This window comes from Saccopteryx bilineata, chromosome 3, assembly GCF_036850765.1.
Source record: "Saccopteryx bilineata isolate mSacBil1 chromosome 3, mSacBil1_pri_phased_curated, whole genome shotgun sequence".
Taxonomy (NCBI): domain Eukaryota; kingdom Metazoa; phylum Chordata; class Mammalia; order Chiroptera; family Emballonuridae; genus Saccopteryx; species Saccopteryx bilineata.
In genome coordinates, this window is record NC_089492.1 from 214,925,168 (window position 1) to 214,952,302 (window position 27,135).

Sequence of the window (27,135 nt, forward strand, 5' to 3'; positions counted from 1 at the left end):
TTGAGCTAGTGGTGGCTCTTAAGAAATGTACCACCAGTGGTTTCCTTCATTGCACTCTACTTTAAGCAATTAAGCAAGTAGGAGGGGGAAACCCCGTGGGGCACTGAGCAAAGGGGCATCCTCGCCGCCTGCCCTGGGTAATTCAGTTTGAATTAGCAGACACCTTTGCACAAATCATTTTAATTACAATTTATAATATCTAGAACAGCGGTCATTTCATATGACCGCCGGGCTTTCTAGTTCTTTATATTGAATTTGTCCTCAAATAACTGGTGTGTTTCCTGTCCCTGTTGGACCCTGACTGATAGAGAGGTGGGGTGATGGAGAAGGTGGGAGAGATAAAGAAAAGAGGCTGAATCCATTTCCTTGCCCCAAACAGGTCAGCCTGCCCGCCACCACCCTGGTTGGGGGAAGAGAAAGCAGAGTGGCCTCAACTTAGAAATTGAAAGCCTTGCTTATTATATTGTACTGGACATTTTCAGTTACTAATTTGATTCTGTCTAAAAGTAAATATAGGCATTTTTATTACTCAGTAATAAAAGTCAAGAAACTTGCCTGAATTTTCATCCAGTGGCAGGGGAGGGAGATTTAAAGGGACAGTAAGAGACAAACATGTAGTGACTTTCTTGATTATATCCCATGAATCCTACTTATTTAATGTACTAGTTATACTCTAAAGCTATAATTGAAATGCCTTGCAACCTCACAAATAAAACTCTTAACACCTTGGATTTCTTTCATGGGAAGATTTTTTTTTTTACTGCTGATTATGTTGTCTTTCTATTTCCTTTTTCATCAATTTTGATAATTTATATTTTTTGTAGGAATATTTCCATTTAAAATGCACATTTTAAAACTTATTGGCATAGGTTTTTCATCTAATATTCATTTTTCTTTCTTTTTTTTGGTGACAGACAGGAAGACAGAGAGAGGGACAGACAGGAAAGGAGAGAAATGAGAAGAATCAATTCTTCGTTGTGGCTCCTTAGTTGTTCATTGATTGCTTTCTCATATGTCCCTTGACCAGGAGGCTACAGCAGAGCGAGTGACCCCTTGCTCAAGTCAGCAACCTTGTGCTCAAGCTAGTGACCTTGGGCTTTAAGCCAGTGACCTTTGAGCTCAAGCCAGCGACCATGGGGTCATGTCTGTGATCCCATGTTCAAGCCAGTAACCCCACACTCAAGCTGGTGAGCCCATGCTCAAGCCAGTGACCTCATGGTTTCAAACCTGGGTCCTCTGCATCTCAGCTCAATGCTCTATCCACTGTCAGACTTCATCTGATATTTCTATTATCTTTTTTGATTTTGCATATTTTCCTTCTTGGACCTGGCCAGGTAGCTCAGTTGGCTAGAGCGTTGTCCAGGTACACCAGGGTTGCAGGTTTGATCCCTGGTCAGGTCATATACAAGAATTAATCAATGAATACATAAATAAGTGGAACAACAAATCAATGTTTCTCTCTCTCTGTCTCCCAAAATCAATCAATAAATTAAAATTTTTTAAATATGTATTTCCTTTATTCTTAATATTTTTGTAACTTCTTTCTCTAGATGTATGTGTGTGTGTATATACCTTATTTAATTATTCAATCTTTCCAGGAATAAGTCTCTTCAAAGAAGCAATTTTTTACTTTATTGATTATCTTTACTGTATCTATTATGTTTCTTTAAGATTACTTCCTTCTTTTTACTTTACTTGAGGGTATTCTGTTTTTTTATTACTGTTTCTACCTTTTTATGTTTCATGCTTAGTTTATCAATTTTAAGCCTTTTTCCAGAATAAACATTTAAAACTGTAAATTTGTTTTCGTGTATATCTTGGACAACTCATCATCTGTCCTGGCTAATCTGAATGAACTCACTGCATACCATAAATTTGAGTGTAGTATCATGTAGTTCTTGTTTTTTATACTTTACAGTATGATTTTCCTTTTTGGCCTATGAGTTAAGTAATGTGTTTTAAATTTTAAACTTTTTATTGAGGCATAATATAGAAAACATAACCATAAATACAGAGATGTGTATATGTTATAATGTATAGAGCTTGAAAAAGTTGCACAAACTACATACCCATGAATTCACAGATTAGGATTTAAACACAGAGATATGAGCACTTCTTTTTTATTGAAGTTCACATAACATCAAGTTAACCATATTGAAGTGTACAATTTGGTACACTCTCAGTGTTGTGCAACCAGCACCTCTATCTAGTTCCAACACATTTCCATTACCCCCAAAGAAAACCCTATACCATTAAGCAGTGCCTCCACAACCCTCTCTCCCCCCAGCCCCTAGCAACCATAAACTTTCTGTCTCTGGATTTTTAAGTAATGTGCTTTTAAATTTCAAAATGTATGGAGACTTTAACATAATTTTCACAGATTTTCTAACTTAATTGTATATAGTCTTATGATACTGGTTCCCTGAAATTTGTTGAGAATTTTATTTGCCTTATGCCCTAATGCATCATCAGTTTTCATAAATGTATTGTATGATTTTTTGGAAACGGTGTGTATTCACCAACGGTTGAGTGTCTTGTTTTATATAAGTCCTATACATCAAACTTGTTAATCATGTTCTTCAAAATCTTTATAACTTTACTGAATATTTGGCTAATACTTTGAGCTATTAGTTACTAAGAAAAATCTGCTAAATCTCCCACTCTGATCACGGACTTATCAATTACTCCTTGAAGTACTGTCAGTCTTTGCTTCAGTGATAGACTTTTCAGACAACACCTAAAGGCACTAATCAAAGCAGAAACTTTAAATGTGCTATGTGTGCAAAAGCCAATCAGCTTCTTCCGTTCTTTCTGCCACATTAACCCAGTTTGGTCAAAGTCTTTGTAGAACATGGTATACTTTGCTCTCGCTCTGTCTCCCACCCCTTGCCTTCCCTCCCTTCTATCCTAAAAAAATGCATATATTTAAAATAAAAAGAATGGTCTAAGAAGATCTTGAACAAAAGTACTTTTAGATCCTTGGAATTTCCTTAGTTTACTTCATCAACAGAGACAAAAACTTCACTAACTACTATACAACCTCGTAGTTTTCCATTTTCTGCATGGGTCCCAGTGCACCAAGGGCAGTACTGGACCCAGGGTGGGCTGAGTACCGCTGGCATCCCACGTCTGTGTGGTCTCAAGGCTGTGCTGTCTCTTCATCAGGCAATGATGGATTGTGATTCATTCTTCGGGAGGGGGGGCACAAAGGAAAAGAAGCCCGTCACCTCACAGCTGCTTTACTAGGTTTATTTCCCACCTTAGCTAGAACAGGAAAGAGACGCATATATAGTAAATCATTAGTCTGGGCTCAGTATCTTTAGTTCTCGTTACCTTCTATATCTAATACAAAATCACTAATTGAAATAATTGCTGCCTTTGCCTGAGAGCAAAATTCTATTTTACTTAGAAGACAGGTTGACTGATGGGCTTTGAAAAAGCAGCAAAACGTCTCTCACTGAGCTTGGGTTCATTTCCCTTAGCAGATGATTTCCGTAAGTTCACGTCATGTTTCATCTGGCAAGTCAAGCAAAACCAGGTTTTGAGAGAAATAAAGCCTTTGGTGGGAAAATGCCATGGAAAGTGAAACAACTTCGTCTTCACACAGACACGTGTGCCCTTCCAGTGTTTGCAGGGACAGAGGGGCCTGGATTAGCTCAAGTCAACTGCGGTTCTCATACTAATGGGTTATTTGAAATGGGCCACCCAGCTGGAATGGCCCTGGGAAGGGTCACTCACTTCTCTCTCCCCAAGGCAGAATGGCCTATTATTTGAAAGTGGGAATGAGCCAACCGAGTTTGCCGCAGCTTGGTGTGCATGATCTGGGAGTGGGGGCGCCTCTCCCGTGCCTCTTGTACCTTGAAGGTGCTGTTTCTGGTTCCCTTGATCCTGGAGGTCAGAGAAGGTCCCGATGATAAGATGGGGTGACCAGTCAGCTGGGATAGTTTACAGTATTTTGGGTTAGTTACCCCACCCCATGATTCTCATCCTGCTCATCTTCCTGAGGCCCGAAGTAGTGGCAAAGAAAAGGACTGTGGGGTGTATTATTACTTGCCAAGCACTGTGGTGATTAATACTCTAATATTTATTTATAGAGCCTTGTATGAAGCTAGTCAATCTAGATCTATTTCTTGATTATCTATTACTAATACTTCCTTTGGGCTAACCTTCTTCCCACCAGAGGCGTATCTTATTCTGGGGGTGTGGAGGAGAGTAGACCTAGGCCCAGACCTCCTCCCCACATTGGGGGGAGGGTAAGAATAAGAGTAGTTATTACCGACCTAAGTGGATCAAAGATGAAGATGGAAAAATAAGAAGGATGGCGGGGCGAGTCACAATCCAAGATGCTGTGGCTGGTTGTGAGATGACTTGCATAGCAGTACTATCAGCAAGCCCCATGTCGAACATGGGAAAAATGGAAGCCTCCAAATCCTGAGGCCCACTGTCTGCTGGCGGTTAATAACAACACTATGACTTAGTAAACTCTTAACTCAGAGGGCTTACAGTGAGCGGGGCACTGTTCCAAGTGCTTTATATATTGATTTAAAAGGCACAGCCAAGAAGAAGAATCAGTCCGGGTCTATGCAAGAGGTCCCCAGAAACATGCTGATTTCACAGAGAAGATGGAATTTGCTCAGTTTCAAGCACTTTCTCAGGGGAGGTCAAGATTAGAGCAAAGGAAAGCATGTGTAACCCTGAGGTTAGCCTTGAAGAATTAGAGAAGCCACTGGCTTGTGCCCCTAACCTGGCCCAGCAGCCGAGCCCCTGGTGCGGGACCCTTTGGCGGCCTCTCTGCAGCCTTTTCTGCTGCACATCTCAATGAGCTCAGGGAGGCCCTGCCAACCCTTGGTCCCTGGAAGCTGCCTGTCAGGATTACACTCCCTGCTGGGAGGAATATTAATATGGATGAAGCATGGCATCTTTAAACACTGTACAAGAGCAGAGGGACAACCAGATCCAAATGATATATTTTGAAAAGCCACAGGGAGCCTCTGCTGCTGTTGAGTTAGAATCGCTCCGCTTTCTGTGATTAAAGAAGCCCTCCTGGGTTTTTTCGTTTCCTTAGAGGCATACAGGGTTTCACCCCTCCTACTACGGCACTGAATGCTTCTTAAGGTTTCTAAGTGCACTGCATTTACATTTACTACCCATTCTCTAAATGAAAGGCGGGATGAAACACATTAATGAGCCTTCTGATTACCGCAGCCCCTGAGAAATTAACTAATGACAAGGCAGCCTGCACTGGCTTCCCTCCTGCTCTCTGCCTGCAGAGGCCGGAACTGTGCTGTCCCCCACCACACACACACACACACACACACACACACACACACACACCAGGTCCAGGGCGTCCTCCGCCACGGAGCCACTGTTTCTGGGCACACTTTGGATTGCTTTTCCTAGAGAATATTGTTTTCTGGATGTTGAAGAAATAGTATCTTACTCATGGCCAGGTACCGTTTTCCCTTAAGCTACATGGTGTTAGCTGGAAGATCCTTGAGCTTGTCTTTTTTTCTTTCTCTCTTTTGCTAATTTGCTTTTAGACCCCAGTATCAAGCACCGGCACTTCCCTGGTCTTTCTCTTATAATAATAGCCAACACTTAAATGCTGCTTAATTTGTCAGAGACTATTGGTGTGTGTGTGTGTGTGTGTGTGTGTGTGTGTGTACACATACTTATTAAATTTCACAGTAACCCTGGGGTAAATACTATTACTATTCAAAGGGTTCAGAGATGTCAGTTAAGTCATTTATGGTAACATAGCTAGTCAGCGGCAGAGCTACATACAATCTGAACTCAGAGGGACTGGCTCAGCATCCATTCCTTAAACACTGATCACATCTACAGCCTCCCGTAGATATATTTGTATTTTGGGTCATCTAGGATTTGTTTTGTTTTGTTTTTCATCCAAAATGTGTTTATTGAGATGATTTCCTCCTCATTTTGACTCAGAGTACTTTCCATACTGCTTCTGCCTAAAGTGACATGCTTTGGTGACGTTGGTTTTTCTCCTGAAGACAGTAGAAGAGCAGCCAACACAGAGAACTACTGTTTGAAGATGAGTGAGCACCAGGGTAACTTGAGAGCACCCAGGAATTTCACACCAGGAGAAGGACTGTGCGGGGTGCTCCGTCGGTTTCCGGTTCCGGGGAGGGAGGGAGGCGCTCCTTCCCAAGATGCACCTTCTCCCGGAGAATGTTATCACTGCTGAAAAAAGGTGGAGAGAAACGGGCATGATTATTCCCATTTTTCAGATAAGGACGCTGAGGCTCAGGGAGGATTACTGATGCATCCGCGTAGGAGCGTGCAGATTTTGTTTTTACTCCACAAAACTGCAGACTAACTGGTTCCAAATGGCTGCACTTGATCCCCACATGCGCTGTGTCCGTGTGGTTCTGCTGGGTGAAACACTCGCAAGATGGCCCTCCTTTGATAGGCATTTGTGATTTTAGGGCTAACTTGAGAATGAAGAAACCCATCCAATGTGAGCCTCAGATTCTAGGTTCTTGAAAGAGCCGTGCAACTGATTTAGCTCCACCAGGAAGCCCTGAAGTACAGCTGAGGACCAGAGTGGCGTCCATGGGCATCCTGGCAACAGCCACATTCCCTTCATAAAACAGTGAAGCAGCAAAGACGCAGGAAGCCCTGAGAAGCAGCTTTGGTGAGACAGTTTCCAAGTAAGAAAGAGAACACAAGCACCAAAGAAAGCAATTTGTATAGTGAGCAAAGCGCCTTCCTCTTTGTCTTCGCTTTCGGGGCATCACCCAGCCTGGAAAGAACCCTTCCCCCACACAAAGCCGTGGCTGGAGTGCTTTCTGAGGGTGCAGGTCAGGGACTGAGCGGTTTGGAATCGGACTAGATGCAGGTTCAAGCCTCAGTTCTGCCTTGTCCTACCTGTGCGATCTGAGGCCAGTGAGGTCATCATTCCGCCTCGGTTTCATCCTCTATAAAATGGGAAAATGACTATACCTGTGTCACAGGACTGCTGTGACCACCGAAGGAGACAATGTATGTCAGGAGCACACAACATGCTTCATGCAAACATAGTAGCTGTCTTTCATGTCCACAGTGCCCTTTGCCATGTGCTTCCCCCTACTGAGCGCCTGCTGTTCCCTTGAAAAGCTCTTCGTCCAGGATTGCACTCAGAGGTCAGTCCATCCACAGACCTTCCCTGACCACCCCACCCAGAGCAGCTCAGCGCCTCCCACCAGTTTATGCTTTTCCTGGTGCCAATCACTACCAGGTGCTATGTGGTATGTTACTGTGCTTATTTGTTTATTGTCTGTCTCCTTCCAAAGGATGCTAGCCCCATGAGGACAACAAGTGTGTTGGGTTCACTACTGGATTTTTGGTGCCCAGAGCAGTGTCTGCCGTTGTGTGTGGGAGGTGGGAGGAATAACTACATATCAAAGGCATGTTGAGTACAAGTCCTCTCCTGAATAGACTATGATTCTGTACGACAGCCTAAAACTGGACAACGAGCACAGGAGCTATATATCTGGGACAAGCCTTGAGTTTCAGAGCTGCAGTGCAGTGCCTAAGAAAGACTGACCACCGGGTCTCAGAGCTGTGGCCCAGTGAGCTGCGGCCCTCAAGTGCAAAGCAACTACTGAGCCAAGCGCTCACCATTTTCTTTGCTCGGAAGGTTACAGCCTGAAGTGACTGTGTGGGGCCCCCTCTCTGCAATCCTTCTGTCCTCTAGTCCTTCTCCCTCCCACTCCCCCTCCAGGATTGTTTCTAGGTAGGGAGTAAAGCCTCCTCATGGACAAAAAGCATGTCTTCAAAGTAACCTGTGGCAATGGATAGTTTACTGCTTTTAAACCCAGGAATTATTTTTTAATAGCAGCATATAGCCTGGATTATGATTTTCTTTTTTTTAATTTATTTTATTTTATTTTTTACAGAGACAGAGAGAGAGTCAGAGAGAGGGATAGACAGGGACAGACAGGAACAGAGAGAGATGAGAAGCATCAATCATCAGCTTCTTGTTGTGGTACTTCAGTTGTTCATTGACTGCTTTCTCATATGTGCCTTGACCGTGGGGCTGCAGCAGACTGAGTAACCCCTTGCTCAAGCCAGTGACCTTGGGTCCAAGCTGGTGAGCTTTTGCTCAAACCAGATGAGCCCGTGCTCAAGCTGGCGACCTCGGGGTCTTGAACCTGGTTCTTCCGCATCCTAGTCCGACACTCTATCCACTAAGCCACCGCCTGGTCAGGCCTAGATTATGATTTTCAATTAGTGAAAGCAAAAGTAAAGTTTGCTCCTGGCTCTACCTGGCTGCCACTCAGGTGCAATACCCGTGTTCCTCCTGCCATGCCCTGCGGATGGCACCTGGTGGGAAATCAGCCTGGGGCACCAAGGACAAAGAGCTGCCTCCTTCTGTTACTGCTGCTTGGGAAAGGCCAGAGAAATCAAAGCTCAGGAAGCGGTCGACATACTGGCACCAAGAAGGTGCCAGGGTTTCTGGTTTCACACACCCCGTTGAGGTCCAGAGAGCAGGCGAATTGGGCACAGCCATTAGTGGAGGTTGAGGGGCACCTCCAAAGGGCATGGAGTTTCTCCACAGTGCAAGGCTTGTAAATTCTATGCATTCTCCGAGGTTGTGATAACTGATGTGTGGCTTCCCAAAGCCTGCAGAGACCAAGGAATCCAGCAAGAGAAAAAAAGATAAATGAAATGAAATAACAACTAGCAAAAGAGCATGCTCCTTGAACTCTTGCCATTCTGATGGTTCACGTTATAATCTAGTCTTTCTGTATCCATGCTCAGCAGTGACATTGGCAAGATCAGGAAGGAGCTGGCTTTGGTCCTTTAGCTGTGAATCACTGTCCACGGTATAAAGTGTTTCTATGTTAGTATACATGCTGTATATCGTAACTATGACAGTACCTCTCCTGGAGAGGGCACGTGGACGGATGCAATCATGAAAAACTACAATAACCGAAATCGTGAGTTTGGGTGCTGGTATCACCCAGACCATCATGGTGATGTGGTGGGGCAGGCCGGAAGTGGGCACTGAAAGTGCTTTTTTCTTAGCTGGCCCGCGATGATCACAAGGTGCGGCTCACGAGCCAGATTTCCCTGGCCATGTTCGAGTCCCTGGTCATGGGTGTGTTGTTTCTTCTGTTTCTTTTATTTATTTATTTTCTTCCCAACTTAGACTGTTTCTTAGATAAACAACTCTTAATGAAGAAAACCTCTATTTGGGGTTTCCTGGGTAAGCTTGTGCCAGAGGAGTGGCTTCTCCCGGGACAGCTGTCCTTTCTAATGGACAGATAGAGCTCCCACTGGAAAATTAGACAATCCCCTCCTCCAACTCCTTTCGTGTGGAGGAAATGATAGCTGCTACTTTGTGCCCCTCCTGAACCCAGCATGGTCTTCTACACCGTACCCAGAATATTTTGTACTGGGTTTTTTTCTCCATGTATGAAAGCCTCTTGAGAACCCGTGGGGACCCTCAGCCTGGCACAGGGTCTGGAATGTAGTGGATACTCAATACATCCTTGTTCACTTATTCGTCTGAGGACTCTTCTTGCTGACAGGGTCAAGGAGTGTATTTATACACGAGAACAGCCTCTGTCAACAATAAAGTACAAAGAAATCCCTGGATCTGGGACCAGGTGGGTCAAGAAACCCGACATGATGACTTGGGTCAGGAATGCTTACCATGTCCCGACCCCGTTCCGAGGGTGAGGATGGTTCGACTGGCCGGACTCCCCTTGGCCTGGGTTTCCTCCTCGCCCGCAGGGTCCGTGTGGGATCCTCCTCCGAGACGAGACTAATCCCAGGTCTCAGCTGGATAACGGGTTCGCCTCTGGCAGTGATTTTAGGTTCCTCAGGACCCAACTCATGGTTCGAGCCCGGTGGTGACAATCCTGGTATGGAAACCGACACGCCGGCCTCTTGGGGTTTCCCTGTAGGTCAGAAAGAGGAACCGCCCTGCAGAAGAGAAGGCCTCTTAGAGAGTCAGCAGGAACTAGGTTTCTTCTGTTATGGGACTTCCTCATGGGTCAGCCGCAGTGCCTCTAACATCTGCTACTTCGTTAGATGGAGGAGTATGGGGGAGCTGAGCGGGTGGATGGACAGTGATGGAGGAGGAGAGGGGACGAGGCCTCGTCCTGAGGCTCTGACTGGAAGGCTGACCGCTGCAGAGAAGAAAGGCCTTTCCCACGAGGACCCTGAGCCCTTCCTCTGGTGGCTCAGAGACAGGGTTGGGTCACTGCTCGCTCCCGGATTGCCCTGGAGAAGTGTCATGGCTCATGGAGCTTGAAGAATCCCTCCCTAGCAACATGTCAGCTGCACTCTTTTTACCTGGTGTCTTGGCAGCTCAGATGCTGTTTGAAAGAGTAGCTTTTATTGCACTGTGAACAGAAGGGCATTCAGGCTCCAGGGCCCTGGGTAGGTGCCAGAGTCTCCCAGGCCCAGAGCCCAGGCTGCCTCTCCACCCAGGCAGCGTCCTCCATCCCGAGCCTGGGTAAATGCTCTCCGTGCACACGCAGGGTGGCCGAGCTGCCTCCCAGCTGAAGGAAAGACAGATGGACTGCCGCAGGCACACCTGCTCTGTGGGAATGTGAAGCCCAGGCCTCTGATCAGGGCAGAAACTGCGGGTTGCCCCATGAGAAGGCCATCGGGCCCTTGGTACGCAGTCGGGGCAGCTGATGGACTGGGCACTCACTGCCAACCAGGTAGCACAGAATGTTCCCTCACAGTACAGCAAGTCCCTCCGGGCGGGGCACCCCTCACAGCCCCGCTCTGGGACCGCGCCTTTGCCATTTAGAAGACCACGAGCCAGTACTGTTCATTCAGATGCTCCTCTGTGGAGGCACGAAGCTGGCCTCATTGTCTCCCTGCCCTCCCTTCTCTGCCCTGCTCCCACCTGCAGTGTAGGAGGCTCTCCTCCCGCTGCTACCTGTCAGTGTACAAAGCATATCTTTTAGAAGTCTCTCTTGGAACTAACTGGTCAGAAAGAGTAAGGCATATTTTAATTCCTTCAAGCCACCCAGTCATTCTGTCATGTATAAAGGCTCTCTGTCCCACAGGAAGGAAGAAAGACATCTATGGGCATGCACCATTTCTCAGAGAGAGCGGCAGAGAGCCTGCTGTTATGGCACCATCAATTTCATCATCATCATCATTATCATCAGCATCAAAAAGCATCATCTAAGCACCTGATTGCCATGACACCCCACAAGAGGATGACTTGAGTGGGAGGCAGCTGAACTTGAAGGGAGGAGGCTTGGATTCCCATCCCTTCTCTGCTTCTAAGTACCCCTGTCCCTTAGCATGATGTGGTTTCCCTTGCCCCTCTCAAATTCTTCACTGCTGACATAGATATAGCCCTAACCTTTCACATTTACCCAGCCTGAGCCCACGGCAGACATGTCTAATCGATCACTCCCCCATGGAGCCTGAGAACATTGCCTCAGAAACATTAACACAGAGTTCCCAACAGCCAGTGCTCCCTGATTTGATGGGCACTCAGGACGAAACCTACGTGCCATCAGTGCCCTAAAGGAGTTATAACCTGGGAATGAAATTTTGTGCCAAAGAGCAGGGCAGGTCACTTGGAGAAGGAAAGAAAAAAAGGAGGGAAGGAAGGGAGGAAGAAAGGGAGGAAGGAAGGAAGGAAGGAAGGAAGGAAGGAAGGAAGGAAGGAAGGAAGGGAGGGAGGGAGGGAGGAAGGGAGGAAGGGAGGAAGGAAGGGAGGAAGAAGGGGGGAAGGAAGGAAGGAAGGAAGGAAAAGGAAGGGAGGGAAGGGAGGGAGGGAGGTAGGGAGGGAGGGAAGGGAGGAAGAAAGGGGGGAAGGAAGGAAGGAAGGAAGGAAGGAAGGAAGGAAGGAAGGAAGGAGGGAGGGAAGGAAGGAGGGAGGGAAGGAAGGAAACCCACGTGAACAATCTGAATAAATCCACCTGGCCAGATAAATGATACTTAGTTACTAAGCACAGATATCTTCACTGACTCATTTTATTTGGATAGATCAGGGTTAGCACTATTGAAATTCACAAATCAGAAATGCCCTTTCCTTATACACAAGGAGTTTTGGAAGGCAAGATACCTTAGTCCAGCCTCTTCCTTTCACAGAGGAGAAAATGAAAGCCTTGGTGGTTGGCACTCACCACTCCCTGTTTGACTACCTGGGGAGAGTCACCTAATTTGTGTTTGGACTTGGTTTTCTTGCCTGTACAAAGGGCACCAATAATGCGCTCTGTAGTTGTCTCACCAGGATATAGAAACTAAAAGCAAAGACATGGAATTCCTGCTTTGAGCAAACAGCAGTCATGAGAGAGTGACGAGCAATCAGGTAGTGGCTGCCACTCCAGGGTTAGTGGCAACATCTGGCAAATGCCAGGGTGGGTGGGATAATGCACCACAGCTCAAGCATGACTCAGGTGATTCAAATTGAGGGTCAGGCCGGTTTCAAAAATGGTTTACATTTAGATGGGAATGTCAGGGAAAGGAGAAACCCAGATGGACCCTCCAAATGCTGAAGGATTGCTCCAAAGTCAGCAGGAGATCCAAGGGATCCTTCTTCCTCTTTCTGCATCTGATGCCTGGACGAGGGTCTGGCAGCGGGGGATGGCCCAGGATGGAAGCATTGCATGCATGCTTAATGAGAGTTAACTGGGGAGCAACTGAAAGCATTAAGTACGGCATGTACAGATTAGCACACAGGGAGTAACCCAAACACATCTCCTCCTGAGAGCATTTATCGGGGCACCTCCCTGAGTGTTTCTGACATTGAGAGCCTGGCTTTGTAACCACATGCCCACCACACCAAGGCCTTTGCCACAGGAAGTGGCAGTGTGTTCACAGAAAATATCTTTCTAGGATATGAATTAAACATGTGTTTTTCCCAGGTCTGGCAGTTTGCCACACTGCTGCAAAGGACGGGCTGAGCTGGCTTTGTTCGCCTGCTTCAGCTCAGCCCAGACCTTTAAACAGAAGTCATTTTAGGAAAAAAGAGGCTCTGAGTTGGCCACTAGGTGGCACAAGAGTTCTACCGATGAGACTGAGGCTTCCCCTTTTAGGGAAATTCTGGAAAGAAATTTGAAGCTTCCAAGAATTTCGGACAAAGCTCCATAGGGCCTTAGAGGTCATCTAGTCCAAATCTGTCATTTTAAGGCCAGGTAAGTGACACTTGGAAAGAAGAGAGATTTTGCCTGATGTAAACAACTAGTTAGTGCAAAGCCAGGATTAGAAACCAAGTCTCCTGCCTCTGGATCAATCTCATTCAGTCAAGCCACTGTTTTTCCTCTCTCTAGTTATCTTAGATTCTTAGCCACTACTGAAGCAGGAGGCAGTTTCAGTGTTAAGGATTAAAGACAGAAAAACAGGAAGGGAATGGCAGTGTTAGGTCTCTCCCCCAGCAGTGTGGGTCAGGCGTCACAGTTGACCAAAGGTCAGAGAATGCCACCAGGTACAGAGAATTCTCCAGGGACCCTGCCCAGCCTGCACCTTCGGGATACTGCTGTCCTATCCAGAACTGTAATTGACAGATCATGGGGTCAAAGGCAGGTGAGAATTCAACCTGGAGATCTCAATGAAAGTGTGACTCTGCCCAGCATTTGTCAGTGCGAGCCACTCACATGCCTAAACCTTGGTGTCCTAGCTTTCTAAAGCAACATGGCAGACTGGAGGGAGGGAGAGCAGGTGAACTCTGCCACCAAGTTTCCATCCAAGACCGCGGGGACCCAAGAAGTGAAACTGCCATTGTTTTTATTCTTTTATGTTTTTAATTTTTTTTTTTTACATATGCCCTACCACGTTCCAGAAAAAAATTAAGTACAACTGAACAGTAGGGATAGTTTTACTACTAGAGATACAAATCCAGAAATAGTTAATGATAATGATGACTCAATTAACAAAATTGATGCGAAAGTATATCTTGAATGCCAAGTTTGTTTTTATGTATAAGTTTCTTTTATTTGACATTCCATCAGCTAGAAAGCACATTTATTTAGCACATCTGCATGTTTTCTGCCAAGTAACAATTATTATTTATAATAAATAAGGCATTGACACTACTGGAGAGGTTCAGAGGCAGGATGTGCCTTGTTTTGAATTTTTCTGCCACTTGTGACCTGGATAACATTTGGGCAATCATGTGACCTCACCGATCTCCATACTTCTCATCTGTAAAATTAGAATCACATATTGACTACTGTCTTATTGAGATAAGAAACCTTCTTTTACTAAGAGGCTTAAAAGGAATTTTATGATTTAGGCCAAGCTTTCAGAGAGATTTTGTAAATATGATTTTTATACTTGTGTGTGATTTACACCAGCTCAAGATGGCCAATCGCATTCCTGCTTAGGAAGGGCTATTATATTGTCAGTGGAAAGGTTTTTGTACTAGAAGGTTTTGAGAGGAAGAAGGAAGGAGACTCGGACCCCCTCCCTTCTCCACACGTGAGGAAGGTAAACAGCCAGGAATATAGGAGGGGGAAGGGAAATTTGAGTAGCCCTTTCCTCTCCCCTTTCTTTCTCCTTAATGGGAGATTTACAAATGCTTATCCTCTGACATCACCTAGCCCCCTCCCATCCTGAAATCGTATGACTGACCTATGTATCTCTAGACAAAGGAATCACAAGATCCATGTATGTGAACTTGTGTTCTGTAAAGCAGTGGTCCCCAACCTTTTTTGGGCCACGGACCGGTTTAATGTCAGAAAATATTTTCACGGACCGGCCTTCAGGGTGAGATAGATAAATGTATCACGTGACCAAGACAAGGGTCAAGAGTGAGTCTTAGACGGATGTAACAGAGGGAATCTGGACATTTTTAAAAAATAAAACATCATTCAGACTTAAATATAAATAAAACAGAAATAATGTAAGTTATTTATTCTTTCTCTGCGGACCGGTACCAAATGGCCCACGGACCGCTACTGGTCCATGGCCCAGGGGTTGGGGACCACTGCTGTAAATGGTATATAAGTGTATGAAATCTAATTTTGGGGAGCATGTGTCTTTGAAGCTATAGTCCCACGTGCTGTGCCAGCTTAATAAATTCTCTTTCCTCTTACACTGTTGTCTGAGTGTCTGTCCTCCATTAGGTTCCTTTCCTGCAACATTACAATGATATAGAATGCCACTGAGCATGCAGGCCTTTTTCTCTAAATACCTTTTTCTAGTAAAAGAAACCACGGCCCCTTTAGAAAAGTGCATGATTATGGGACCGAGGCAGGGAAATCCAAGATAAATCTGGAGACTTTTTGCGGTTCCAGAAAGTAAGGAGTAGCACCCCTTCCCAAGGCCATGTCATATCAAAAGAGCACAGGAGCTAATCTGAAGAAGTTTCCAATGGTCAAAGCTGCAACAATTTTTTTTTTAATTAAGTGAGAGATGGGAGGCAAGGAGACAGAGAGACAGACTCCCGCATGTACCTTGACCAGGATCGACCTGGCAAGCCCCCTACAGGGTGATGCTCTGCCTTTCTGGAGCCACTGCTCCTTTGCTTGGCAACCAAGCTATTTCAGCACCTGAGGCAAGGCCATGAGCCATCCTCAGCTCCCAGGGCCAAATTGCTCAAACAATTGGAGCCATGGCTACAGGAGGGGGGGGGGGGGATAAAGAGGGAGAGACAGTGAGAGAGAAAGGGAAGGGGGAGGGGTGGAGAAGCAGATGGTCACTTATCTCGTGTGCCCTGATAGGGAATCGAACCCGGGACTTCCACACGCAAGGCCAATTCTCTACCGCTGAGCCAACCAGCCAGGGCCAGAGCTGGTACAATTTAATCAGCAAAATAATGATAGTCTTGGATTACAATTCATAGAATAAAAGACAAAGTCAATGCTCATATAAATAGTTGAATAAATAAATATGGGAGAAAGGGCAAATATTCTTTATAGAAAATTTAATAGATGAGGGAATGAGGGACAGATAAAAATTAGTTTAGAATACCATGGGCAAGATCCACAACTGGATGCTAAGATTATTGGGCAGAACTTTGAAGGGAACGGGAAAGTTAGTGTAAATTATCTCCTTCAAGACACTTATTAATTGCAAAGAGTAAAATAATAACTTTATAGTGGGGAAAGTCAGCAGACACCATCCTAACCAAATGATCATGGTCAACATCACCAGTGATAAGATGTACTGGCACCGTGGTAGACTTAGATATGATCAACTGAGAAGGGCACATAGCATTCTTGACATTCTTGACAAAAAAGCATAAATTCAATCTAATCCTAGGAGAACATCAAACAATACCAATCTGAGAAATAGTCTACAAAAATAACTGACCATTACTTTCCAAAGGTGTCAAGGTCATGAAAGACTAGGAACGACTCAGGAACTGTCACAGATTACAGGAGACTAAAGAGACAGGACAACTAAATAGAATGTGGGATCCTGGGTTGGAGCCTGGAACAAATAAAGCACATTCCTGTTCCTTGCACAGGGAACAGCAAGAGATGTGGCCGAAAGGGGCCTAGTTCAGCCTCTGTGCTGTTCAAATATTATCATCTTCTATGTATGCCACAATGGAAAAGAAGGCAGCCCTGAAGACCAGACCAATGGTGAACCTTTTTACCACCCCTCCAGCTTCCATTATGCAAATAGGCAAAGGGCCAAGAGCAGCCTCTAAAATCAGACTCCCAGGCAGACTCTGACATCTCTGGTGCCAACTTGGGCCTAGTTAGATTTTCAAGAGACAGTCTAGAACTCTCTAGAACATACAGTAAAGTAGGAAAAGCTCTGAAATAAAACATGCCTGAGTTTAAATCCCATTCGCAGCTATGTTGGGTAACTTAACCTCCCTGATCCTTGGTTTCCTCATCTATAAAATAAGGATTAATAAAGCCATTTTTCTCTTTGGGCTGTTGGTTGGAAAGATGAAATGAGACATGCTAAAGGCTCAAATAATAGATTGTTTGCACTTTCTATTCCTATGTTTTTTGTGGTCCTGGCAAATTAATGGCAGATTGCTCTGGAGGCATTAGGCACCTGTTTAAAGTGAGAGCCCAGCCTAGCTGGGTGGAGTTGCTCAATATGTTCCAGTTGAGGTGCTAACACCACCACAGATGGCCCCTCCACACTGAGAATAGATAATAAACCTTAAAAGCAAAATCCAAACAGATCAGGATTTAGGTGGATCTTGGGTAGTGAAAGAAGGGCAAGCAGAGTAAAGATGACACCAGGCATAATCTGATTGTTTCTATTCAATATCCATTCTTCCCTGCTTCCTTAGTGATGAGACTGCATCTCCCAGCTTCCTTGGCTGACAGGGATGCCCGTATGACTAACTTCTGGTCCATGAAATATAAAAAGATGCTGTTTGGTGGACTTCCAGGAAATGTCCTTAAGATGAGAAAATATGTAGTTGAGATGTGTTCTCTTTTTCTTCCCTTCATCCTTTTGCTTTCTATCTGGAAGGTTGGCTGAATGATTGGAGTTATAGTGACCATATTTGAAACATGAGGCAGCTTTCCAGTGGAAATTACATGCTCAGACAAAGAGAGAAGAACTCAAGTTTCTGATGACGCCGCAGAATCACCAAACCAGGCCTAGACCACCTATCTCCAAACTACATATTTATCACACACAAATATATTCAGTCTGTTATTAACAACTAATAGAAGTTCCTAACTGCTACAGGAGTTTAAAAAGACGCGAACAAGAGTAAAATCTGATGATTGATGCTGATCATCACAGTGTAATGGTGAGAAGAAATCCCTTTGGTGGTCTTGACCTATAAAATTTCAATGCATAAGGAAGAAACTGTGGAAGTAAGAATGAACTGCGCGTGCACACACACAAACACACTGATTCATTTGCATAGATGAGGGGTTTCTGGCTATACAAGGAAGAACAAGTGATATTGGCAGGCCTAATTGATCAAAGGCATGGTATGAGTATCTTGCATTATTCCTCAACCTATGCTTCAACACCTATTCCCAAATTTAACGATTTCTTTAGCAAATGGGAGAGAAACTACAGCCACTCAGAAATAAGATTATCTTGGCTAGTAGACATCCCAAAAGAAGTTGGTTACTATGAACAAAATTTTTTTGGCCCTTATTTTCCCCAGATATTAACAGTAATAATTATAGGTTGCCATTTATGGAATGATAGTTTTTATAAAAACGGGGTTTGTTTTTTTTTTTAGATTGATTGATTTCAGAGATAGAAGAAAGGGGAGAGATCAATTTGTTGTTCCATTTATTTATGCATTCATTGATTGATTTTTATATGTGCCCTAACCTGGTGTCTAACTCACAACCTTGGTACATTGGGATGACGCTTTAGCCAACTGAATTAGGCGGCCAGGGTTAAAATCAGGGGTCCCCAAACTACGGCCCGCGGGCCACATGCGGCCCCCTGAGGCCATTTATCTGGCTCCCGCCGCACTTCTGGAAGGGGCACCTCTTTCATAGGTGGTCAGTGGAGGAGCATAGTTCCCATTGAAATACTGGTCAGTTTGTTGATTTAAATTTATTTGTTTGTTATTTTAAATATTGTATTTCTTCCCGTTTTGTTTTTTTACTTTAAAATAAGATATGTGCAGTGTGCATAGGGATTTGTTCATAGTTTTTTTTTGTAGTCCGGCCCTCCAACGGTCTGAGGGACGGTGAACTGGCCCCTGTGTAAAAAGTTTGGGGACCCCTGGTTAAAATGATAGTTTGACATGCAGTATTGCCAGGGTCCTGCCCCAGGAGGAATCCAGGAGTCCCACAGGAATGGACGGCATCAGGGAGAAATGAGTGAGAGAGCCAAATTCTTCAGTTCATCTGTCAGGCATCTCTACCAATGGCTAGTATAGCTTTATTTTTGTACACTAAGTTATAATCACATGGTATGCAGAATCCATTGATTAATAGTTGTTTTTGCTTTAACGTGGATAATTATTCCAGGAAGAGGTTAGTACATTTCTTTAAGCTATAAATCAGGTGGTAAACCATTCTAAGTACAGTTATACAATAACTTGAGAGCAGCAACAATATTGGCGCAAGCTTCTAAAAGGTCACTACTGATTAATAACTCTGCTTTACCTAGTGGCCTATTGTCTAGTAAAATTATGTTTGTCTACTATTTTCATCTACTAGTTAAGTTCTAACTTTATTTTTTTTCAGAGTGTTCCACCACCTGAAGGTCAGGTATGTAAGAACAATGGAAAGGTTTCCTATTCTTCTATAGTATGAAAAGGCTGGGGGGGGGGGGGTAAGCAATGGATTACATAAAGGCTGAAAGGTGCTTTTGTGTTTAGCCTCTTTCCAACCTATTCATAAGTCACAATCTCTTTTTCCCTAATATGATTTCTAAAAGGGAGTTTTCCTACAGACCTAGCCCCTTTCGGGGGATAGCCAGCCTCCTATGTCTATGGGCCTAGGCAAGGGGGTTTATAGGCTTTTCTGTGGAATTCACACTCTCTGTCTCATTTCCAGAGAAATTACTGTGAATCTGCAGGGAAAGCACAGTGCGACTATTAACTCCAGACACTGACCTTGTGCCATAAGTGATAGCATGCACACCCAAAAAAGAAGAGGAAAAAAATCAAATAAACTTAAGAAGTTAGGGGGAAAGTATCGCTGCGCCTCTTCTTCTTTGCTGTGACTGTGTCAACTAGTAGCTGTTGATCGGCTCCTGACATCTCCCCCCTTTTTTTCTTAAATGAAGCTTTTGAATATGTACCACTGTTTCCCGGAGACTGTTGTTTAAGAGTCGGAGGATGACTGGAGGGATAAGAAGAGCAATGATTACCACAGCTATTACTATGCCTATATCGGTAGCCAACGAGGTCAGGCTATGCATAGAAAACATACTTTTAATATTTTCAACAAATTGATGATCTACTTTTAAAGTAGAGACCAAAGAGCCCGAGTGTCCTAAGTTTTGTATCTGCTGATGTAAGCTTTTCAAATCTAAACTAATATTACTATTACTCCATATACTTAATAAATGATTCTGTATATTATTCCATGCTATGATAGACTGATTGTATTCTAAAGGAGTAACACATATCCATTTAATCCCTGCATGGCACCTAAGAGTCATCCTGACCTTCAAAGCTAACAGTTCATTTCCTATGTGAATAAAAGCCTCCTCCAAGGAGTTCACTTTTGTTTCTAATTTCTTGTCTGTAGTTTCCTGTACTGCTAAAGCAAGAGATATATTTTGAGATAAACTATCTACATGATTTGCAGTGTAACAGACTGAGCCAAAGCGGCAGTAGAGGCAGCTACAGACCCTATAATAGCAATAAGGGCAGTAATTCCTAAAATTAATTCTGCAATAAATCGCTTCTCTCGATGGTGAGCAAGTGCTTCAGAAGCTGCCTGTAATGTGTGAAAGATGAAGCCTAATTGTTTGATATCTGGTGATGGATCCATCCTGATAAGTCAGCTGCGCAGGTATTCACACATTGGACTGCCAACGTGTAATATTTTCTTTTAGAGAATCATATTCATCTGTCCAATTATATACATCAGGGGCTCCCAAACCTTTTACACAGGGGGCCAGTTCACTGTCCCTCAGACCGTTGGAGGGCCAGACTATAAAAAAAACTATGAACAAATTCCTATGCACACTGCACATACCTTATTCTAAAGTAAAAAAACAAAACGGGAACAAATACAATATTTAAAATAAAGAACAAGTAAATTTAAATCAACAAACTGACCAGTATTTCAATGGGAACTATGGTCCTCTCACTGACCACCAATGAAAGAGGTGCCCCTTCTCGAAGTGCTGTGGGAGCCGGATAAATGGTCTCAGGGGGCATGCGGCCCGTTTGGGGACCCCTGATATACATCTTTCATCTGCTGTACTTGCGGTCTATAATCATGAGCGGGAGAAGATTTAGACCAATCTTGTATAGTGAACTTAACAGCACATGCTTTATAATCTATATAATTGGGATATGCACATTCTTGCCATGGGCGGAAACCAAGTCTATTTTCTACTGACCACCAGTAAGGCTCTTGAGATGCCTTACTTTAAGGATTATGCTTACATGGGTGAAATGCCTTAGGGGGCAATGTAACAGGATTATAAACATAGGGGTCAGGGCCTCTGGGCATTAGAATTGTGAGAGACCATAAGTCTCTTGTTACTTGCCCAGGTTTATTACTTTTAGGAGAGTCAGTCAAAATAGTTTTAAGTGTAGCAGAAAAACACCCAGAAATCTTGGGAGTATTATTAAACATAAAACATATAGGTACATTATCTATTTTTCAATAGAATGAGAAATTTGAGTTAGTTTTATGCACATTAAAAGAACTAGATGATTCCCCCTAAGAATTTAGTAGGATTATTAAATACAGGTATATCATACCCTCCCCAAGTAACAGGCTTAACCAATGGCAGATTTGGAATATAAGCCCAATAAGACTTATTTTATCCACTAGCTCCAACAGTAAGTACCTGAGTTGAAATCACAGCTAGCATAGCAACAAACATAGTAGTAGGGTTACGATGTACATTTTGTTGATTGCAAAGTAAATGAGCCTCTTCAGATAGCGCCTTCAACTGGCCCCAGGTTGGTGGGTTGATGGTTTGAGTAGAGTAAGCTAGCCGTCGACCACAATAGGAGGTCGTCTAGCTTCCTGTAGTGACAATCGTTGCCTTGGTGGCCTTTGCCGGAGAGGCATCAGTGACGGAGGTCGAGATGGTGCAAGAGTCTCCTCTGGGCTGGACTGATCAGGAGGAGGATTGAGATAAGGAGGGGGGCTGCGGTGGCAGTGGAGGCCTCTGGTAAGACATGGCGGATTAGCCTATCTGGGATCCAGAGAGGAGAGTCAGCGTCCTGTGGAAATATACAAGCATACCCTCTCCCCTGGGTTAGAACTGTATCTGGCCCTTTCCATTGACCTGTTAATAAATCCTTCCACTTTACCATTGGTTTAGGCCAGGGGTCTCCAAACTACAGCCCGCGGGCCACATGCGGCCCCCTGAGGCCATTTATCCGGCCCCCGCCCCACTTCCAGAAGGGGCACCTCTTTCATTGGTGGTCAGTGAGAGGAGCATAGTTCCCATTGAAATACTGGTCAGTTTGTTGATTTAAATTTACTTGTTCTTTATTTTAAATATTGCATTTGTTCCCGTTTTGGGTTTTTTTTTACTTTAAAATAAGATATGTGCAGTGTGCATAGGGATTTGTTCATAGTTTTTTTTTATAGTCTGGCCCTCCAACGGTCTGAGGGACAGTGAACTGGCCCCCTGTGTAAAAAGTTTGGGAACCCCTGGTTTAGGCTTATCCAGATTCGGATTCCAATGTTTCAACATGCGAGTGTGGCCTTGACTGTCTGAATTAAGATTGTTAATAATAAATAGAGCATGATTTAAGAGTTGGTGTGGGGAATTATATTTTAACTCACCTTCCTAAAGTTTTTGAATCTGCATTTTTAAGGTTTGATGGGTTCTTCCTACTGTACCTTGTCTCTGTGGATTGTAAGGGATGCCAGTAACATGTGAAAAGTTAAAGGTGTCACAAAACCTTTTAAAGGCAAGCTTTAGCTCAAATGACCTTTGTTATAACTCTTGAAGCAGGGCCCTGATGGAGTCCTATGAAGTGCCTTTGGGCCGCTGGAGCCTTCAAGGGAGTATGCCAAGAGCTGATATTTTGCCTGATCTCTTTTGGGCTCTGTCTGCCTTTTCTGTTCCTCTTGATCATTATAGACCTTAAAAGCCATGCTAAGAAGATCTCGCTGAGGGGTCTGAGGGTCCTTATCCGCCTATATAAGCTTTTTCCGTATATCTGGAGCTATTTGGAAAAAGACAAAACAGCGTTATTAGCTAGATCAAATAAAAGAGGCTAAAAGTTTGCAGAAGAAACAGGTTTGGCGTCTCCTGTAGGATTCCAGAATCTCTCAACTGCTGAATAACCCTGTACATCAGCATTGAAAAGAAATTTTTTTAAAGTAAAAAGCATGATAAAGAAGATTTGCAGGAGTTCCAGGACATGACTCTCCTATACTCATAAAAAAATTTCTACCCCATTAACAGGCAATTTAAAGAGCACATTAATGCTGGAAAATTCCAGTGTGCCTTTCACTATTTTCCTTTATTAAAAAAAAAATCTAACATGACCAGGTGATGGCGCAGTGGATGGAGCGTCGGACTGGGATGCAGAGGACCCAGGTTCAAGATCCCGAGGTCGCCAGCTTGAACGCGGGCTCATCTGGTTTGAGCGAAGCTCACCAGCTTGGACCCAAGGTCGCTGGCTCAAGCAAGGCCTTACTCGATCTGCTGAAGGCCCGCGGTCAAGGCACATGTGAGGGGGCAATCAATGAACAACTAAGGTTTCGCAACGCACAATGAAAAACTAATGATTGATGCTTCTCATCTCTCCATTCCTGTCTGTCTGTCCCTGTCTATCCCTTTCTCTGACTCTCTGTCTCTGTAACAAAAAACAAACAAACAAAAAACCTACACCTTTGTTAGGTAAATCTACTGTCTCAAGCTTTGCAGCTGCAGCAAGCAGCCTGAAGTTTGAAGCAGGTAAGCCAAAATTAGCAAGTCTTTAGGATCCACATTCTATTCTATTTAAATTTAAATGAGCGTGCTTTACTTTGTTTCAGTTAAAATTAAAAATTTGTAGGGCTGATATTTTTATAATACTAGATAGAGCCAGTTTTGGGCAGATAAAATATATTAAGCACTGCCCACGTGGAAGCCCATCTCCCAGGTGATGATATTAGTTGCCCTTCCTGCTTGGGATGGGCGTGATTATGTTAACATGTGTTGGGAGAGGGCTTTTGTGCCAAAAGGTTTTAAAAGGAAGAGAGATCACGTTGTTCCCGGGGAAGAGGTTATTCTGGGGAAAAGAGGGATTATGTTCTAGGAGGAGAGCAGAAAAAGGCCACATGGAGGAGAGAGGAAGCAGCTGAGATGGCAGAATGCTAAAGGAGAAGCCAGTTCGTGCAGAGTTTGTGCAGAGAGAAGGAGATGGGGAACAGAGGTGAATAAGGCTAGTGAGCTAGAAACCTTTGATTCTAGGAAACTCAGCTAAGTCAGTAGCTTTGTGAGCACTGAATGAGTGGGTTTTGGAGCCCAGTGTGTGTTTTTACTTGCCCACTGGGTGCAAGCTAGGATTAAAGGTAATGGCCCACCAGTTCTTCTCTCTATTGTTTCATTACCATCTGTCTGTCTGAATCTAATGCGAACCTGCATGGGCCAGGCGGCTGTGATGGGGGCTGTGGCTACTGGCTTTACAGCCAGCATATCCAATTTTGGCATGCAAGAACTTAAAAAATCACATTTAGACAACATTAAACAAAGACCAAACACAAACAATCAGACAAAGTAGACAAATCAGACAATCAGAAACCCGAAATTTTAGAGATTAGAACATGGCCTGCTTGATCTTTATGCAGGGCTATTTTGATAGGAACATAAAGGATAGAAACTAAACAGAACTCTCTCTTGAAAAGTTTCGAGAACGGCCGTTTATGAGATTCTGTTTAGCCATAACCAAACAGGCGTTCCCTTCGCCCTCTTTTCAGGCATAGAACAGGAAAGAAATAAAATGAGTTTACAGAAAGAGAATAACGGGGAAAAGCTGTAATTTTCCCAAATTCTTAAGTCTTTTTATTTACCAAATAAAATCAGATAATAACACAACTTTAGAAAGCATCTCAGTCTTCTGATCATTCTTAAATTCTAATAGCTGCTACAACCGGCAGCCGAAATACTCCATTTCAACCCCCCCGCGGAAAGGCAGGTTTAGCTTATCTGGGAGGGGAATACTTTCCCGCTCCTCTCCTGGGGCTGGGCCTCCCGGGCAGAGCCGAGCCCCGCTAGCACAAAGGTCAGTCTGACGCAAAGCCGCCACTGCCGCCACCCCCGTGGCCACCGGGATCTGGGGCCCGAGGCCTCCGCCGCGCTTCCTCTGCTGCTGCGCCGCGAGCTCGCGGGGGCCGTACATTCCAGCAGAGGAAGCTGCGCTGCGCACCCGGTAGGGCCAACCGTGGGACACGTCCTATCCGCCGCCCGCGCGAGTGGCCCCCTGCGCTTCCAAGAGGGGACCGCAGCCAGGCTGAGCCGGAGGCCGCTTGGTTGCCAGGCGGCGACTGCGGCGGCTTCTCCGCTTGCGCTCCCGGGAATTTGGCGGCGTCTGAAGCCTTATATTTGGGGCGCGCCTTCTGGATCTTATTAAAGAAGTATTTTCTTTTGGAGAAGCAGTTTCTTTTGAAAATTTATGCGCCTCATGTTCTGGATCTAAGGCATCTTTAATCAAGCTTCATAATGCAAATGTATCAACAGGGACCTTTTCAGGTCCGTGAATTTCATAAAAGGTCTTTAACGTCGTCCTACCCTAATCCATGTTTCTAAATTTAAAGTCCCTTCTGCAGGAAGCTAGGGAGAACAATCTTGAACAAAATGCAAAAATCTGCTTATCTGATGCCTAGAAACCTTTAACCTTTCTTAGTAAGCATGCTATTAATAGTATCAATAAAGAATCCTTTCTTTAGACTCATTATGGCCCATAACTTCTCAAAATTTAAGTTATGTACTACCACCTACTCTTACCCTGTCTTCCTTCACAGGGGGGTCTGCAGCACCCTATGGTGGGGTCCTAGCCATCCAAAAATCGAGGGAGCTTACCTGCAGGTCTCTGTTAGGGTGCCAAGTGCCAGGGTCCCACCCCAGGGGGAATCCAGGTGTCCCACAGGAATGGACAGCATCCACGAGAAATGAGTGAGAGAGCCGAATTCTTTAGTTCATCTGTCAGGCATCTCTACCAATGGCTAGTATAGCTTTATTTTTGTACACTAAGTTATAATCACATGGTATGCAGAATCCATTGATTAATAGTAGTTTTTGCTTTAACGTGGATAATTATTCCAGGAAGAGGTTAGTACATTCCTTTAAGCTATAAATCAGGTGGTAAACCATTCTAAGTACAGTTATACAATAACTTGAGAGCAGCAACAACAATATTGGCGCAAGCTTCTAAAAGGTCACTACTGATTAATAACTCTGCTTTACCTAGTGGCCTATCGTCTAGTAAAATTATGTTTGTCTACTATTTTCATCTACTAGTTAAGTTCTAACTATTTTTCTCAGAGTGTTCCACTACCTGAAGGTCAGGTATGTAAGAGAAATGGAAAGTTTTTCTGTTCTTCTATAGATATTCAATAGTATGAAAAGGCTGGGGGGTGGGGGTGGTGTAAGCAATGGATTACATAAAGGCTGAAAAGTGCTTTTGTGTTTAGCCTCTTTCCAACCTATTCATAAGTCACAATCTCTTTTTCCCTAATATGATTTTTAAGAGGGAGTTTTCCTACAGACCTAGCCCCTTTCGGGGATAGCCAGCCTCCTATGTCTATGGGCCTAGGCAAGGGGGTTTATAGGCTTTTCTGTGGAATTCACACTCTCTGTCTCATTTCCAGAGAAATTACTGTGAATCTGCAAGGAAAGTACAGTGCAACTATTAGCTTTAGACACTGACCCTGTGCCATAAGTGATAGCACACACACCCAAAAAAGGAGGGGAGAAAAATAAAATAAACGTAAGAAGTTAGGGGGAAAGTATCACTGCACCTCTTCTTTGCTGTGACTGTGTCAACCAGCAGCTATTGATCAGCTCCCAATACAGTATCTCAGTTAATCTTTACAACATTCCTCCAAGATAGAAATTTGTTTCAGTTAGAATGCTTTAAGTTGCAAAAATCTCAATACTCAGCTGACAGTAACTTAAACTATAGAGTGATTTAATCATTTTGCATGAGCAATAGAAAGAAAAAAAAATGAAGTCACAATAGTCAAGTTGCTAAATTACTAAAAAATCAAGTAGGTTGAGGCATGATGAATGATTCTATTTTTTAATTTTTTTTTAATTTTTCAATTACAGTTGACATAAAATATGATATTAGTTTCAGGTGTCCAACATAGTGATTACACATTTATATACCTTATGCAGTGATTCTCCTGATAAATCTAGTGCAACCTGGCATCATACAGGTATTACAATATTGTTGACAGTATAGTCCTTATGCTGTACTTCATATCTTCATGACTATTTATAACTGCCAATTTGTATTTTTAAATCTCTATCATATTTTTCACCCATCCTCAGCAACCCCCCCCCTCCATCTGGCAACCATCTATTTGTTCTCTGTGTCTATGAGTTACTTTCTACTTCTTTATTTTGTTTTTGTTTTTTTAGAAATAATACATTATTTGTCTTTCTCTGTCT

At 43.9% G+C, this 27,135-nt stretch overlaps 1 long non-coding RNA gene across 1 annotated transcript; it reads right to left on the bottom strand.

The window, feature by feature from the left end:
• Positions 1-2,081: 2,081 nt before the first annotated feature.
• Positions 2,082-25,680, bottom strand: LOC136328999 (uncharacterized). The gene is made up of 4 exons (XR_010730128.1): positions 25,543-25,680; positions 9,664-9,936; positions 8,475-8,628; positions 2,082-6,204 (listed from the first exon to the last, which is right to left on the bottom strand). It is a non-coding gene; the product is annotated as an uncharacterized lncRNA (long non-coding RNA).
• Positions 25,681-27,135: the final 1,455 nt, after the last annotated feature.